This window comes from Dermacentor andersoni, chromosome 3, assembly GCF_023375885.2.
Source record: "Dermacentor andersoni chromosome 3, qqDerAnde1_hic_scaffold, whole genome shotgun sequence".
NCBI lineage: Eukaryota > Metazoa > Arthropoda > Arachnida > Ixodida > Ixodidae > Dermacentor > Dermacentor andersoni.
In genome coordinates, this window is record NC_092816.1 from 152,056,844 (window position 1) to 152,074,880 (window position 18,037).

An 18,037-nucleotide genomic window follows, 5' to 3' on the forward strand; every position below is an offset into this window, starting at 1 on the left:
TACGTGCGCTGTTAAGAAAAAGCTCGAAGTGTTCGACGAAGAGCGCTATCGAGGCGCGCCCGTGCGTGCTCGAGCAGGAAGACTAACATGCGGGGAAACACCAACAAAAAGAGCACTGGGACTAGAAAAAAAAAATATTCCCGACATAAGCAGATTGTGGCCATGGAATATGAAGGGGTGGTATTAACCAATAACGATAACATAAGGCGTGCGTTCTTTGAACATTACCAAAAGCTTTTTGCATTCAGGCATGTCAAAATGCACATTTCTAGCATCTATTCTTGCAGCGAATGCCACAGCTTTCGAAGGAAGTTAAAGAAACGTTACAAGGGCCAATTACAGACCATGAAGTGATGAAGGCCATCGAAGACCTGAACCCTGGCAAGTCACCAGGTCCAGACGGTCTTTGTGCCACTTGGTACAAATCGTTTAAAGGCCTGCTAGCTTCTATCTTAACCGCAGTTTTCAATGAAGCATATGAACTGAAAATATTTCCACCATCCTTTGGCCAGTCCCATGCAGTACTAATACCTGAAACACAAGAGACCGAAAAGCTTAAGCAACTTTCCTACAGACCCATAGCGCGTACTAACTGCGACTACAAAATATTGATGAAGGTGCTGGCACGGCGGGTGCGGTCAGTTATTAAGGATGTAGTCGGCCTACACCAGACGTGTGGCATTCGCGGTAGAACCATTTTCACTAACATCCATAAGATGAAGTGTGTGTTGGAGTGTTGTGACGCCTTGCGTGATGCAGTAGCGATCCTCCAACTTGACTTGGAGAAAGCGTTTGATTGCGTTTCTCACGAGATATTGTCCATCATCCTTGAACATGTTAATTTTGGCCATATAATCAATGAGGGGGTGACCATGGCGTACCGGAGTTGCTATACCAGGCTTATAATTAATCAGACGTTGGGGGCCCCATTAATGTGAAGCGCTCCGTTCACCAGGGTTGTCCACTCAGTCCACTCCTGTTCTGTGTTTACATAGAAACTTTGTGCCAAGCCATCATCGGAAATGGTGGCACTAAGGGGTTTCGTCTTCAAGCAGCGGAGTTGAAGTTATTGGCATGTGCTGTCGATGTGGCTGTATGCTGTAAAGATACGCAAAGTGTATTGAACACTGTGATTATCGTGAGAAAGTTTGGTAACTTCACTAATAGCTTTGTTAACTGGCAAAAATGTTTGGGGTTTTGGCATGGAACGTGGGCGTCTACACCAGACCACTTTTCAAACATAAGCTGGGTCACGACGCCAGTTATGTACCTTGGCGCACCTCTTGATGCCTACAGGGACAGTAACGAGTACTGGAAGGAGCGGACAAAAGAAATAAAAGAAAAAGCGGACCGATGGAACTCCAGCCACTTATCAATATTCGCGAGTGCTACAGCGTGCAACATGTTTCTCGTGACAAAGACCTGGTACGTAATGCAGGTCCTACAGCGCTCTCGTATTAATGTTCAGAAACTACACCGCGTGTTTGCTGTTTTTGTGTGGGCATCAAGCTGGGAGCGATGCAGCCGAGGTAATCTCTTCCGGCGTGTGAAGGATGGTGGTCTGGGTTTGGCGCACCTTTTCTTGCGTCAACTAGTGAACAGGTTCTTCTTTTTTTGAGATGCAAATGACCCATTTCTGCTCACCGCGATCCAAATGAGGCTGGCAAGACCACTTCCTGATTTTGTTGTAGGTACAGAAATAATGCCAGGACCACTCCATGGTTTCTTTCGAGAAATAGTTCAGAGCGTTTATTTTCTACCAGTTTGTTTTTCAAATGCATATTTGTGGAGTGTAAAACGGGAAAAGTTACATCGGGATTTGTGTGACAGTGTTTTGCTTGTACCATGTACAGAGCCGTTTCAAGAGTCAAGAAGATGCCAGTTCAGCCAGCCACAAAATCTTTCTTCTTTATATTGCATACCGGTACTATATGTATTATATGTGAAAAAACAGAAAGCATAGATCATGTCTTCATCCACTGTTGGGAAGCGGTCTTTTTCTGGGACGTGTTGCAAAGGACCCTAAAAAAGGAGCTACCTATAGATCCACACGGAATCAGGTTTCTGCCAGTATACAAGGACGACGACGGTTTCCCGTACGACCTGATCATGCTTACGGGCCACCCCTGTTTATGGCGCGCAAGAATGGCGGGCTACCATTGTGACCCGGATGCCCGACCGGCTCGTGTGTACTTCCGTGAATGTATGCAGCGGTACGTAGAAGTAAAGAAGTTGAAACAGCCTGTTCCTTAGTGGCTATCGAGGGTTGAACCCCTGACAGCACTCAAGGAATTTTATTGCGACAACGCCGCGCCAAAGTAGCGGACGGCAACCAATGTAAATATAACTGTACTTTCTTCGGATTTTGTATTTATTCGTTTTTACTTGTTTGGCCTTTGTGTATATTATTTAAGGAATTTGTGTTGTGACATGCCGAGGACTGGCAATAAAGAAAAAAAAGGGGGTGTAGCTCAGTGGTACAGCGCTCGCTTTGCATGTGAGAAGGCCCGGGTTCAAACCCCGCCACCTCCAGTGTGGTCTATAATTAAATTTCTTATCAGTTCACTTCGCAAAGCTTAGTAAGCAACGAAACTATTAAAAAAAACGATACTACGTCAATTACACATAAACAAGCAATACTCGCATTTGTCGCGCTGGCTTCCACGTCGCCACAAGCGCCGTTGCTTTAACGACATTGCTTAGGATGACTGCAGGCACATCAGGTGTGTAGCAACAAGCCTGATCGAAAGGAAGCTTTTTCCACTTTCTAGTGGCTGCTGGATGTGAAGAACAATAAATCGTCCACACAAGACTCCGTTTGTTAATCCGGGGGTGTAGCTCAGTGATTCCACTTCCGGCCACCATTGTGTTCAGACGTGGGTAACATGGGCTCCCAAGGAGCGGATTCAGCGGCCCTTTCAAACCACGGAAACAGGTCTTGCTTCGGTCGACCAGGACTACCAAGTTGTATTGCCTCAACTGCCAACAGGTCAGGTTGTTACGGATACCATTTTTCTTCATGCGGATTTACGTGCGCGGCCATACCGAGTGGAAGATTTTCGCGATGCCTTGGAAAATCTTGGAGCGCTTCCCGACGTTATCGCTCTGGGGTGCACAGGATGAATCACGTTTGGGCCGTGACATTCAAGAGCGCTGAAGCAACGAAGAAAATGTTGTCAAAAGGGGAATTCCGAGGGAAGAGTCGCTGGTGCCTGGTAGTTAACCCCAACGACCAAGGCTTATGAATGAAGCTGCACTGGCTTCTTTGCGGGGTCAACGATGATGAAGTGCGTGCCGTCTTGGCTCCGTATGGAAAGGATACGGAAGTAACGAAGGAAAAATGCCGCGTACGTGGTATCACAGAAACAGCATCGACAACCCGCCTAGTGGCCATGAAACTGGGAGCCGGAGTCACTATCGACGACCTACCGCGCCATTTGCGTGTGGGAAGCGAACTCGCCCTAGTTGTTGTGCCGAACCGAGCACCATTATGCCTCCGTTGCAACACCACCGGCCACATTCGACGTGACTGCCGTGTGCCTCGCTGTTCCCAGTGTAGGTGCTTCGGCCACATGGACCTAGACTTCGTGACCACATATGCAAGCATTACCGGAAAAGCAACGAAGGACGCGGATGCAGAGCTTATAATGAATGAAGCAGACGCCGAAGAAGCCGCTGGTGAGCGAAAGCAGGCCGACACAAAGAGCGCTAATCAAAATGTTGCCCCTACCGACGCGTGGAGAGGTGTTTTTGCTGATGACACCACACCCCAGACAAACGGAGTCCCTGTGACGGGGGAAACAGAAGAGGCGGATAAAGTCAAACCCGTTGAAGGAGCGTTGGGTGAGGAAGCAGAAGCCGACGCACAGCCCATGGAACTTGAGGCTGGTGCTTCTACCAAGAGACCGCGCGACGATGCAGGCAGCGAAATGGGCAAGCCCAGTGCGAGTAAAGGAGAAGAACCGCCCACCAAGACAGTCGTGAAGACCGGCCTTCAATTGGGCGGACGACCCAGCTTCAACCCGAAACCCAGCCTCCCTAATGACCGGAAAACGGAGGGAAATAAGCCCTCGTAACAATGAGGGTCAACGCATAGAGCAGCGATTCCACCACTTACGATCACCGAGGACCCACCATGGCGTCAAACCACCTAGCAACGGAGCCACAGCAGCATCCACCCGAGAACTGCTGGCTGGACTCGATGTTGCCCGTCGCCGGAAAGAATCGACCGTGTGGCAACATAAAAGGTCGAGGTAAGCTCCATGCGGTCCACCTGTTTAGTATTAACCATGACACTTAACCTTAAGAGGCCTCTTCGTCTAGGCACCTTAAACGTTCACGGTTTGGCGAGCAGAAGACGCCAGTACCAATTAAGCCAGCTTTTTCAAGAAAATGATTTAGACATTGTCGCCGTGCAAGAGACAAAGGTGGAAGGCCAGGAACCTACGGACCGCATGGTGCAACCATTCAGAGCAATGTATAACGTCTGCATGTGTCATGCGGTGCGAACTTCTGGAGGCTGCGCACTCTTTATTCGTAACAGTGCTGGTATTGTATAGGAACAAGTTATTATATGTGGAACTGGCTGATTTGTCATACTTGATTGTACTTTTTCTGGCTTTTGGTGCCGCATTTTGTGCGTGTATGCTCCAAACGATGATTGTGCACGTAGAATATTTTTCAACAGTTAGAAGAAAACCTGAAGTGCAAGCGATACCTTATATTGATGGGTGATTTCAACTGTGTGTGCAGAGCACAAAACCGAGCTAAACAAATGAAACGAAGGGATACGCGCGCACAGTTTTTAAACATACTTGTGAATGATTATGAATTGGAAGATGTCGGTATTCTGTTATCGACAGGCAAAGCTTCCGTTTATACGCACTATCAAGGTGAAACTCATGCGCGATTAGACCGAGCTTATATTGTAATGCAGCTCGTGCCATTGTGTCAAAGTTACGAGATTAAACATGTATCCTTTTCTGATCATAGTCTAGTGACATTTGATTTAGGGCAAAAACGAAAAGAAACGAAATTTAATTGGGATCTTTGGAAGTTTAATACCAAACTGCTCGTTGATGAAAGCTTTATCAGAGATATAAGTGAAATGAATAATTCCTCTATCACAGCGCAAACTAAGCACTGTATTGAAACATGGGAAACTCTCAAAACTGATCTTAAGAGAAAAGCGATAGAAAAAGCAACTGCGCTGCGCTGCAAGGAAAAACAAGAAGGAAAAGAATTATCTAGCGAACTAGAATTTCTCATGTCTACAGAATGTCAGAACGCTGGATCTTGCATGAAGCAGATAAAGGAAACAAAAAGTAAGCTCGAACTTATCGACCAAGAACGATACAAGGGAGCCATGGTACGAGCGCGAGCGGAACGATTGTGGAATGGGGAAACGCCTACTAAACGGGCGCTAAGTGACGAAAAGAGATACGCGACAAAAAATGAAATACAAGCAATAATATATCAAATCGAGGAAACGTCCGAACCCACAATAATAGAGCGAGCATTCGTAGATTATTATCGTGAACTGCTTGGGAACAAGAAAAAAATGATAGAAGGGTTTGAGCGCGATTTTCTTCATCTTATACCACGTCTAGAAGGTGAAATTAAGGCAAGCCTGGAATTTCCAATCACATTGCGAGACATTGAAGACGCCATAGATGGACTTGGTGCAGGAAAAGCTGCCGGGCCTGATGGTTTAGGTGCGCCCTTTTACAAGGCTTTCAAATGTCAGCTCAGCCAATTATTTTATAGTATCTTCAAGGAAATGTATGCAACACAGCGAATGCCGCCATCGTTCCTAACCGCTCATACAGTGCTAATCCCTAAGTGCGAGGATCCGGTTAAACTGTTGTCAGTAAATTCTTATCGACCAATAAGCCTCACGAACTGTGATTACAAAATATTCACGAAAGTGTTAGCAAAGACACTTCAAAGTGTTGTAACGCGACTAGTGTGACCGCATCGAACATGTAGAATCAAGGGCAGAACAATTTCCTCCAATACACATGTAGCTTGCTGTGTTCTTGAGGGCTGTGATGCTCTCTCATGTCGGGGGGCAGTGGTGCAACTAGATTTGGAGAAAGCGTTTGACAATGTGTCTCATGAAGTACTATTTTCCATATTAGAATATGTTAATGTCGGCGGACTGTTATTAGGAGGAGTAAAAATGGCCTACTCAGAGTGCAGCACACGCATGATTATAAACAAGAAGTGAAGTGAACCAATCCAGCTTCTCTCCAGTGTGAGGCAGGGATGTGCAATTTCATCATTAATTTTTGACATTTACTTAGAACCTTTCTTCTTGAGTTTAATTAATAGTCAAAGTGTACGCGGTTTTATGCTTGAAACGACGGAAGTCAAGGTCCTCGCGTACGCTGATGACATTGCTGTCTTTTGCAAAGATGCCGAAAGCCTGAAAGAGGTGGTTAGGTTGACTGGCGAGTGTTGCAAGGAATGTGGCTGCAAAATCAATTGGGAGAAGACCGTAGGTTTCTGGCATGGAGATTGGAGCGAGAAGCCTGAATAATTTGCTGGCATCGAATGGACAGCAATGCCAACAACGTACTTAGGTGTCCCATTACAATGTTATGAAGACACTGAACTGTATTGGAACAAGGAAACAGAACGCTTGAAATTGAAGACGCAGGGTTGGCAAGGTCGAAATGTGTCAATGTTTGCCCGTGCAACTACTTGCAATCTATTCTTAGTTACCAAGTTATGGTATGTTATGGAAGTATTGTTCATGTCGCCTACTAACCTACAAAAATTTGATAGAGTCCTTGCAGTGTTTATTTGGGCAGGAAGTTGGGAAGATACGAGTCGAACCAATCTGTTTTTGTCCGTCGGAAAAGCTCTTCTTGGTCTGTCGCACCTGTTTATCAAACAGATTGTGTCGCGTTTTATATTTTATATTTCTGCGTACAGTTATGCAAGTTTGTTTACACAATGCACTACCTGAATTCATCGTCTCTACAAATAAGGCTGCGATGTACCGTATAAGAGGTTATTGGCGCGAGGTTGTTGTAGCCTTTCGCATGGTTAAAGTAAGGTTTTCCATAGGATACTTGAGTACGGCGAAAAAGGAAAAGCTCTACAAGGATTTACTGGATGTTATGTTACCTGTGCCATTGTACAGAAGCATATATACTGGAGGCTGTGGACAAGACGTTTTAAAACGGGTTAAATGAATGCCGATATGACCGCATGTAAAATCTTTTTTCTTCAAGCTCCATACAAACACTCTACCTGTAAAAACGTGGCTACAAGATAAAGGAATGATTGTACCATGGAGAGAGAGAGAGAGAGAAACAACTTTTGTAGTGAGCCCTTAGTGACGGTTGGTGCGTGCTGGCACCAGATGGGGTGGAACCTTCTTCTCAGGTCCCATATGTGTCCAGCAGTTCCTGGCCCCTAGCCGTCAGCGCGAGCTGGGTCGGTAGGTCGGGGCTGGACAACAAGGTCTCCCATCGCTCGGGGGGGTTGGGGTGGGGAGGGTGGGGGGTAGGGATAGTGGGGGGTTCTTGAGTTTAGTGCACTCTGCAAGGATGTGTGCTAGAGTGCCTTTTGACCGTCTGCAAAAAGGGCATGAAGTGTCATGCTCTGTTGGAAACATCTTGTGCAAGAGCACGGGATGCGCTAGTGACCCCGCTTGCGTGCGTCGCACGAGTGTTTGCTGCATTCGGCTGAGTTGCGGATGCGGACGGGGAAGCCTACATCTGCCGCTTCTGTACATTTGCGTGATTTCTTTGTAGCTTGTCACGGGGTGCGGTACAGTCAACTGCTTACTATGCCAAAAACCAGAGACAATAGAACATGTATTTATTGAATGCTGGGATCCCACTTTTCACTGGGACATCCTTCAGCGAACTATCAAAAAGGACTTACCTATTACACCACATGGAATCCGATATTTTCCAGTTGAGAATCACGGCGACATTCCCTACGACATCATAATGGTACTCAGGCTCCATAGTGTATGGAAAACCCGAATGTCGGTAAGACATGCCGACACTAACGCTCGGCCTATAAAGGAAAATTTCATTGAACATGTAGCGTATATGCGAGAGCTTTACCGAGCCCAGCCAGAAACATCTGATTGGGTTACACTGTTTGATGAGTTGATTAATTTCAAAAGATTTTGAAATCCTTCTGTTGTTTTCTGTATTATGTAAACAGGCAATAAAGAAAAAATAGGGGGTGTAGCTCAGTGGTAGAGCGCTCGCTTCGCATGTGAGAAGTCCCGGGTTCAAACCCCGGCACCTCCAGTGTGGAGTAAAATTAAACTTTTTATCACTTTATTTCGCAACACAAAGTAAGCAATCCAATTATTAAAAAAAACGATGCAACGTCACTTCCACATAAATAAGTAATACTCGCATTTCTCGCGCTGGCTTTCACAACCCCACGTCCTCACAAGCGCCGTTTCTTTAACGACAGCGCTAGGATGACTGCAGGCACATCAGGTGTGCAGCAATCAGATTAATCGAAAGGAAGCTTTTTCCACTTCCTAGCGGCTGCTGGCTTTGAAGAACAATAAATCATCCACACATGACACCCTTTATTATTCCGGGGGTGTAGCTCAGTCATTCTGCTTCCGGCTCCCGAGCTGAACAGATCGCGGGATCATGGGCTCCAATGGAGCGGCATATGCGGCTGTTAGCCGCGGCAACAGGCTTTCGACGGAAGAAGATAAGGATTACCAGATAATTTTGCCTCGGCTACCTACAGGACGTATTGTTTTAAACACAGTTTTTTTGCACGGCGACGCTCGTGTTCGCCCGTTCCGTGTGGAAGATTTCCGGGACGCGCTTCAAGCTGTTGGTATGCTCTCTGGCGTCGTCGCCCTTGGAGCATACCAAATCAATCATGTATGGGCGGTGACGATGAAGACAGCCGAGGCTGCCGAAAAGCTGGCGGCCCTGAAGGAGCTGCAGGTGAAGGGGCGTCGCTGCCTGGTCATCGACCCCAAGGAACAACAGGTGAAGCTTCGTATCCACTGGCTTCTGCATGGGGTGGACGACGAAGACGTCAAGACCGCGCTGGCCTCCTTCGGCAAAGTGACGGAAGTGACCCGGGAGCGCTGGCAAGTGGATGGCGTTTCCGACAAGGGCTCGACGACCCGAGCAGTGCTGCTGCAGCTGAAGGCAGGAATGAAAGTCGACGACCTGCCCCACCAGATCCGCGTCGCCGGTGAGCTTGCGCTGGTGGTAGCCCCAGGACGTCCCATGCAGTGCCTGCGCTGCCGGGGCTCTGGCCACGTTCGTCGTGAATGCAAGGTTCCCCGTTGCTCGCGGTGCAGGCTTTTTGGACACAACGACGCGGACTGTGTGCGTTCATACGCAGTAGCCGCGGGTTCGGCGGAGAGCGAGCCGTCGACGTTAGACCATGTAATGGACGTGACCGAGGCGGAGGAAGCGGCCACGGGAGCTGGAAACGGCAAAGTGACGGCAGAAACCGGCGCGACGACCAAGCAAGCCGAAGGAGGAAGGAATATCCCTCCCCCCAAAGAACCAGCAGCTACAGTCGAGAGCGTGAAGACGGCCCCGCAAGAAAATGAGAGCCACCAGCCAGTTACGGATGCAACGCAGGCAGAGGCGGACGACAACGCGACCCCTGCTAGCGCCCGCGTCGAATCCGTCTCGGCACCGGTCAAGAGATCCCTGCAGCACGAGGAGAAAGTCGACGGAAAGGCCGGCGGTGACTCCGAGGCACCACCCGCTAAGACGCTACCTGGAAGGCGCTCCACCCTCAAGCCTAAGCCGAACCTGGAGACTGACCGTAGGCTTACCCCGAAGCCGACCAAAGAGGAACCCGGGTGACGGCCACCGGATGGCCACGGAGGCGTCTAGCGGTCAGCTAGACGTTAAGGTGAGCACCATGCTCCGGGCCTTCTCCCCTCCGGTTTTCACCAATAATGGCTACCAACCCGTCGCTTAGCCTCGGCAGCCTAAACGTTCGAGGTCTGGCCGCCAAAAGGAAACAGAGTCAGGTTTACAGACTACTAGTGGACCACGACCTCGACGTTTTAGCCGTGCAAGAAACCAAAGTAGACGGCGAGGAGGAGACCGGGAGCATGGTGCAGAGGTTCACGTATAACTACTATACGGTAGTGAGCCACGCCTTAGGGACTTCGGCAGGGTGTGCGCTGTTCGTGAGGAAGCTCCCTGGTCTTGTTATAGATGGTTACTTTTCCTGTACTTCTGGTCGGCTTGTCTTTTGTGACTTCAGCTATTGTAATGTCCAATGGCGCGTGTTTTGCATTTATGCGCCTAATACTGTGCAAGAGAGGGCAAATTTCTTTTTGAGTTTAAAGCATAATTTACATGTGAAAAAAATGACAGCCTGTGTAGGCGACTTCAACTGCGTATTGAAAGCTGAGGATAGGTCTACGCGTCGCGTGGTTTGTGACAAAAGTAGTGATATCCTGGTGCAGATTACACACGAATTCGAATTAGAAGATATCGCAGAATGTTTTCGCGGTCACGGAGACGTAAGCTACACTCACTTTCAGGGCACTAGTCACGCACGCTTAGACCGTATCTATCTTTCATATGATTTAGTTGAAAAATGCCAGTGCTACACAGTTACGGCCATATCATATTCTGACCACTGCCTGGTAAAATGCATGGCGGGCAGGAAGAAAGAACGAAACAAGTTCGTCTGGGAACTGTGGAAATTGAATGCAGAGCTGTTACACGATGAAACTTTTAACGAAAATGTAGTGGCTGCTGTGAATTCTTTTGGAGCAGACAGTTCTACGAAATTTGGAGAGGAATGGGAGTTGCTGAAGCAAAGCATTAAATTGAAGGCAATCGAAAGAAGTATCGTACTGCGATATGAACAAAAGGCCAGAAAAAAAGGATTTAACAACATTGCTAGAAAAATTTGCGAAGCTTGAATGCATGCAACCTGGCGCCTATCAACAAGATATGCGCGCCGTTAAGAAGAAGCTCGAGGTATTCGACGAAGATCGCTTCCGAGGTGCGCTAGTGCGAGCCAGAGCAGAAAGGCTATCATGCGGGGAAACGCCAACGAAAAGAGCACTGGGGCTAGAAAAAAAGCACTCGAGACGTAAGCAGATTGAGGCTATCGAATATGAAGGGGTGGTATTAACGGATAACAATGATATAGGGCGTGCTTTCTTTGAGCATTACAAAGAACGTTTTGCATTCAGGCCTGTCAACATGCACGATTTCAAGAAATTATTTTTGCAACGAATCCCACAGCTGTCGAGTGAGGTTAAAGAAACCTTAGAACGACCATTAACAGAACATGAAGTGATGAAAGCCATCCAAGACCTGAATCTTGGGAAGTCGCCAGGTCCAGACGGTCTTTGTGCCGCTTGGTACAAATCGTTCAAAAGCCACCTAGCTCCTATCTTAACAGCAGTTTTCAATGAAGCATATGAACTGAAAATACTTCCACCATCCTTTGGCCAGTCCCATACAGTACTAATACCGAAAACAGAAGAGACCGAAAAGCTCAAGCAACTTTCCTCCTACAGACCCATAGCGCTTACTAACTGCGACTACAAAATATTGGTGAAGGTGTTGGCACGACGGGTCCAGTCAGTTATTCAGGAAGTAGTCGGCCCACACCAGACGTGTGGTATTCGTGGAAGAACCATTTTCACTAACATCCATAAAATGAAGTGTGTGCTGGAGTGTTGTGACGCCATGTGCGATGCAGTAGCCATCCTCCAGCTAGACTTGGAGAAGGCGTTTGATTGTGTTTCTCACGACATATTGCTTACCATCCTTGAACACGTTAATTTTGGCCACATAATCGCTGAAGGGGTGACCATGGCGTACCGGAGCTGCTATACGAGACTTATAATTAATCAGATGTTGGGGGCCCCCATTAACGTGAAGCGCTCCGTTCGCCAGGGTTGTCCACTCAGTCCACTCCTGTTTTGTGTCTACATAGAAACGCTATGTCTGGCCATCATCGAAAATGAATGTATTAAGGGGTTTAGTCTTCAATCAGCAGAAGTGAAGCTACTGGCATACGCTGACGATTTGGCTGTGTGCTGTAAAGACAAACAAAGTGTATTGAATACTGTTAATATCGTCAAAACGTTTGGTAACGCCACTAACAGCTACGTTAACAGGCAGAAATGTTTGGGGTTTTGGCATGGAAGATGGGCGTCTACACCAGACCACTTTTCGAACGTAAACTGGGTCACGACGCCAGTTAAGTACCTTGGAGCACCCCTTGATGCCTACAAGGACAGTAGCGAGTACTGGAAGGAGCGTACAAAAGAACTAAAAGAAAAAGCCGACCGATGGAACGCCTGTCACTTGTCAATGTTCGCGAGAGCTACAGCGTGCAACATGTTTCTCGTGTCAAAGATCTGGTACGTAATGCAGGTCCTACAGTGCTCTCGTATTAATGTGCAGAAACTGCACCGCGTGTTCGCTGTATTCGTGTGGGCATCGAGCTGGGAGCGATGCAGCCGAGATAATCTCTTCCGACGTGTGAAGGATGGTGGTCTGGGGTTGGCGCACCTTTTCTTGCGTCAACTGGTGAATAGATTCTCCTTCTTTCGAGATACAAACGACCCATTGAGGCTGTCAAGATCACTTCCCGAATTCGTTGTAGGTACGGAAATAATGCCAGGACCAGTCCGTGGTTTCTTTCGGGAAATAGTTCAGAGTGTTTCTTTTTTGTGTGTTCGTTTTTCAAGTGCATATTTGTGGAGTGTAAAACGGAAAAAGTTATATCGTGATTTATGTGACAGTGTTTTGCTGGTACCTATGTACAGAGCCCCGTACAGTGGAGGGCCGGGCCTAGATGTATTGAAAAGGGTGAAGAAGATGCCAGTTCAACCACCCACTAAATCGTTCTTTTTTAAATTACACACCGGTACTCTACCTGTTAAAATCTTCCTTGAACAACGTGGGTTCTACATGCCATGGGGAACCCACTGCCTTATATGTAAAAAAACAGAAAGCATAGATCACGTCTTCATCCACTGTTGGGAAGGGGTCTTTTTCAGGGACGTGTTACAAAGGACTCTAAAAAAGGAGCTAGCTATAGATCCCCACGGAATCAGGTTTCTGCCAGTACATGACGACGAAGGTTTCCCGTACGACCTGATCATGCTTACTGGCCTCCACTGTTTATGGCGCGCAAGAATGGCGGGTTACCATTGTGACCCGGATGCCCGACCGGCGCGTCTGTACTTTTGTGAATCCATGCAACGGTATGTGGAAGTGATCAAGTTGCAGCAGCCTGTTCCTGAGTGGCTGTCGAGGGTTGAACCCCTTACAGCACTAAAGGAATTTTAATCCGACAACGTCGTGCCACAGTGGCGGACGGCAGCGAATGTAAATATTACTGTTCTTTGTTCCGTTTGTGTATTCATCCCTTTTTGCTTCTTTGGTCTTTGTTTATATCATTTAGGAATTTGTGTTGTGATACGTCGAGGACTGGCAATAAAGAAAAAAAAAGAAAAAAAGGGGGTGTAGCTCAGTGGTAGAGCGCTCGCTTCGCATGTGAGAAGTTCCGGGTTCAAACCCCGGCACCTCCAGTGTGGTGTGAAATTAAACTTTTTATCACTTTATTTCGCAACACAAAGTAAGCAATCCAATTATTTAAAAAGGCGATGTTACGTCACTTCCATATAGATATGTAATACTCGCATTTCTCGCGCTGGCTTTCACCGCTCCACGTCCTCACAAGCGCCGTTTCTTTAACGACAACGCTAGGATGACTGCAGGCACATCAGGTGTGCAGCAACAAGATTAATCGAAACGAAGCTTTTTCCACTTTCTAGCGGCTGCTGGCTTTGAAGAACAATAAATCGTCCACACATGACACCCTTTATTATTCCGGGGGTGTAGCTCAGTGGTAGAGCGCTTGCTTCGCATGTGAGAAGTCCCGGGTTCAAACCCCGGCACCTCCAGTGTGGTGTGAAATTAAACTTTTTATCACTTTATTTCGCAACACAAAGTAAGCAATCCAATTATTTAAAAAAGCGATGTTACGTCACTTCCATATAGATATGTAATACTCGCATTTCTCGCGCTGGCTTTCACAAATCCACGTCCTCACAAGCGCCGTTTCTTTAACGACAACGCTAGTATGACTGCAGGCACATCACGTGTGCAGCAGCAAGATTAATCGAAAAGAAGCTTTTTCCACTTTCTAGCGGCTGCTGGTTTTGAAGAACAATAAATCGTCCACACATGACACCCTTTATTATTCCGGGGGTGTAGCTCAGTGGAAGAGCGCTCGCTTCGCATGTGAGAAGTCCCGGGTTCAAACCCCGGCACCTCCAGTGTGGTGTGAAATTAAACTTTTTATCACTTTATTTCGCAACACAAAGTAAGCAATCCAATTACTAAAAAAAAGCGATGTTACGTCACTTCCATATAAATATGTAATACTCGTATTTCTCGCGCTGGCTTTCACAACTCCACGTCCTCACAAGCGCCGTTTCTTTAACGACAGCGCTAGGATGACTGCAGGCACATCAGGTGACCAGCAATAAGATTAATCGAAAGGAAGCTTTTTCCACTTCCTAGCGGCTGCTGTCTTTGAAGAACAATAAATCATCCACACATGACACATTTATTATTCCGGGGGTGTAGCTCAGTGGTAGAGCGCTCGCTTCGCATGTGAGAAGTCCCGTGTTCAAACCCCGGCACCTCCAGTGTGGTGTGAAATTAAACTTTTTATCACTTTATTTCGCAACACAAAGTAAGCAATCCAATTACTAAAAAAAAGCGATGTTACGTCACTTCCATATAAATATGTAATACTCGCATTTCTCGCGCTGGCTTTCACAACTCCACGTCCTCACAAGCGCCGTTTCTTTAACGACAACGCTAGGATGACTGCAGGCACATCAGGTGACCAGCAATAAGACTAATCGAAAGGAAGCTTTTTCCACTTCCTAGCGGCTGGTGGCTTTGAAGAACAATAAATCGTCCACACATGACACCCTTTATTATTCCGGGGATGATGAATGTGCAGTTATGAGTGGTAGCCTTACGATCCAAGAAATTGAACTAGCTATTGATCAGCTGCCTATGTCGAAAACACCCGGCCCTGATGGACTTTCCTGTGAAGTTTACAAAGCTTTCAAACCAATTATCAGCCCCATATTATTGGACATTTTTATTACAAGTTTAGAGGTAGACGCCCTTCCGCAATCTTTTTGCAAAACCCACACAGTTTTAATTCCAAAAAGTGCAGATAAGGAGAAACTGCGTTCTGTTGAAAGCTACCGACCAATCACATTGTCAAACGTGGATTATAAAATTTTTGCAAAAGCTTTATCGAATAGATTGCAATTTGCGATGTCAATTCTCATTGGTTCCCATCAGACGTGTGGAATTAGGGGCCGATCCATTCAAACCAACATACATATCGCCCGTACACTCCTTCAATACTGTCACGGTTCCACTGAGCAGCTTGCAATGCTCCAGGTAGACCTTGCTAAAGCTTTTGATCGTGTCAGTCACTCCTATTTATTTACTCTTCTGGAGCATGCCAATGTTGGCTCCGTTGTGCTTAAAGGCGTTAAGCTTTGTTATACATGTTGTACTACTCGTTTAGTTATTAATGGCCAACTCTCTAAACCCGTTTCCCTTTGCTCTTCGGTAAAACAAGGATGCCCTATGTCCCCATTACTATTCGCTCTTTATCTGGAACCGCTATGCTTAAGCGTTATTCAGTCGAGTTACATCCATGGCTTCAATATACTGGGTCATGAAGTAAAAGTCTTAGCTTATGCAGATGATTTAGCGTTCTTCTGCACGGATAAGTCGAGTGTTGAAAAGGTAGTATCAACAATAGAGGAATTTGGCAGCGTATCAGGAGCACGAATGAACTCCGCAAAAAGCTTAGGCATATGGTTTGGCTCATGGTGCTATACACCAGAACAGTTTGCAGGCGTTAATTGGACCAGTGTCCCGCCAAAGTATCTCGGCGTGCCGCTAGACGCATATAAATTAAGCGCACACTATTGGAAAGAACAAGTTTCGGCCCTGCAAAGTTACGCCCAGACATTCGTTCCACACCGACTTTCTATTTTTGGGAAAGCCGAGGCCTGCAATATGTTCTTGGCAACAAAAATTTACTATGTATTGCAAGTTATACATTGTGCCAGGCTCTACATCCAACGCTTTCACCGAATCTTTGCAACCTTCGTATGGTCTTCAACTTTTGAGCCCATGAGGCGAGACAATATTTTCAGGCCCGTTAGTGAAGGTGGGCTGGGTTTAGTGCATCTTTATGTGCGGCAAATAGTGTCTCGTTTCTTCTTTTTTCGCGATACATCGCATCCTATACTTCGGTCATTCATGCAAGTCACACTTGTTAATGCGTTACCCGACTTAATTGTTTCTTCGAATTTTTCTTCGCGTTTATGCTTGTGGGGATTCATGCAAGAAGTTTACTTGGCGATTCGTTTCCTGACAGTTCGGTTTTCCACTGAATACTTGTACTCTGCGTCGCGTAAAACGTTATACAAAGATCTCTTGTGCATGCTATTTCCGCCTCCATTTTACCGATCACTATACATTCAATGGCCAGGTCACGATGTTCTAAAGCGAGTTCGTAAAATGTATGTATCCCCTTGCTGCAAAACGTTCTTTTATAAACTTCATAGTGAAACCATACCGGTTAAAACATGGCTACAGAAAAAGGGTATCTTTGTCTCTTCTGTTAACTGTCGCCTTTGTGACGTGCCAGAGACAATTGAACATTGTTTTATTAGCTGCACTGACGCCATACTATTTTGGGATGTCCTCCAACGGACTTTACAAAAAGACTTTGACATCAACGCTCATACTGTGCGATACCTGCTGCCGACCGCTGATAATAGTGCCCCTTTTGATATGTTTTTTCTCATCGGAATGCACAGTTTGTGGAAAACGCGAATGATGGACCGAAGCGCCGAAACGGTTGTACCTACAAGGGTGAATTTCTTCCAAATGACCCTACACCTAAAGCAGGTTTATGATGAACTTGATACCCAGCCGGACTGGTACCCCATTTTGGTGAGGTGCCTATCCTTACCACCCTTCTAAAGTGGAACCACATTTCTACCCACAGTATGCACGATGCCTTTTCTCTGAGTGACTGTCAGTGTGCTCTCCATTCTCTGACTATGCACAACTGGTGAATATCGGGTTGTTGCTACTGTAATAAATACCATGAAAGAAAGAAAGAAAAAAAAATTCCGGGGGTGTAGCTCAGTGGTAGAGCGCTCGCTTCGCATGTGAGAAGTCCCGGGTTCAAACCCCGGCACCTCCAGTGTGGTGTGAAATTAAACTTTTTATCACTTTATTTCGCAACACAAAGTAAGCAATCCAATTATTAAAAAAAAACGATGCTACGTCACTTCCATATAAATATGTAATACTCGCATTTCTCGCGCTGGCTTTCACAACTCCACGTCCTCAGAAGCGCCGTTTCTTTAACGACAGCGCTAGGATGACTGCAGGCACATCAGGTGTGCAGCAATCAGATTAATCGAAAGGAAGCTTTTTCCACTTCCTAGCGGCTGCTGTCCTTGAAGAACAATAAACCATCCACACATGACACCCTTTATTATTCCGGGGGTGTAGCTCAGTGGTAGAGCGCTCGCTTCGCATGTGAGAAGTCCCGGGTTCAAACCCCGGCACCTCCAGTGTGGTGTGAAATTAAACTTTTTATCACTTTAATTCGCAACACAAAGTAAGCAATCCAATTATTAAAAAAAACGATGCTACGTCACTTCCATATAAATATGTATTACTCGCATTTCTCGCGCTGTTTTCACAACTCCACGTCCTCACAAGCGCCGTTTCTTTAACGACAACGCTAGGATGACTGCAGGCACATCAGGTGACCAGCAATAAGATTAATCGAAAGGAAGCTTTTTCCACTTCCTAGCGGCTGCTGTCTTTGAAGAACAATAAATCATCCACACATGACACCCTTTATTATTCCGGGGGTGTAGCTCAGTGGTAGAGCGCTCGCTTCGCATGTGAGAAGTCCCGGGTTCAAACCCCGGCACCTCCAGTGTGGT

General features: G+C 46.6%; 9 non-coding genes across 9 annotated transcripts; all 9 read left to right on the top strand.

Annotated features, from left to right (window-relative positions):
• Positions 1-2,460: 2,460 nt before the first annotated feature.
• TRNAA-UGC (transfer RNA alanine (anticodon UGC)) lies at positions 2,461-2,532 on the top strand. Its single transcript has one exon. It is a non-coding gene; the product is annotated as a tRNA-Ala (tRNA).
• A 5,675-nt stretch (positions 2,533-8,207) lies between these two features.
• Positions 8,208-8,279, top strand: TRNAA-CGC (transfer RNA alanine (anticodon CGC)). Its single transcript has one exon. It is a non-coding gene; the product is annotated as a tRNA-Ala (tRNA).
• A 5,195-nt stretch (positions 8,280-13,474) lies between these two features.
• Positions 13,475-13,546, top strand: TRNAA-CGC (transfer RNA alanine (anticodon CGC)). The gene has a single exon. It is a non-coding gene; the product is annotated as a tRNA-Ala (tRNA).
• Positions 13,547-13,849: 303 nt separating this feature from the next.
• On the top strand, positions 13,850-13,921 carry TRNAA-CGC (transfer RNA alanine (anticodon CGC)). Its single transcript has one exon. It is a non-coding gene; the product is annotated as a tRNA-Ala (tRNA).
• A 303-nt stretch (positions 13,922-14,224) lies between these two features.
• Positions 14,225-14,296, top strand: TRNAA-CGC (transfer RNA alanine (anticodon CGC)). Its single transcript has one exon. It is a non-coding gene; the product is annotated as a tRNA-Ala (tRNA).
• A 303-nt stretch (positions 14,297-14,599) lies between these two features.
• TRNAA-CGC (transfer RNA alanine (anticodon CGC)) lies at positions 14,600-14,671 on the top strand. The gene has a single exon. It is a non-coding gene; the product is annotated as a tRNA-Ala (tRNA).
• Positions 14,672-17,208: 2,537 nt separating this feature from the next.
• Positions 17,209-17,280, top strand: TRNAA-CGC (transfer RNA alanine (anticodon CGC)). The gene has a single exon. It is a non-coding gene; the product is annotated as a tRNA-Ala (tRNA).
• A 304-nt stretch (positions 17,281-17,584) lies between these two features.
• On the top strand, positions 17,585-17,656 carry TRNAA-CGC (transfer RNA alanine (anticodon CGC)). Its single transcript has one exon. It is a non-coding gene; the product is annotated as a tRNA-Ala (tRNA).
• A 302-nt stretch (positions 17,657-17,958) lies between these two features.
• On the top strand, positions 17,959-18,030 carry TRNAA-CGC (transfer RNA alanine (anticodon CGC)). Its single transcript has one exon. It is a non-coding gene; the product is annotated as a tRNA-Ala (tRNA).
• Positions 18,031-18,037: the final 7 nt, after the last annotated feature.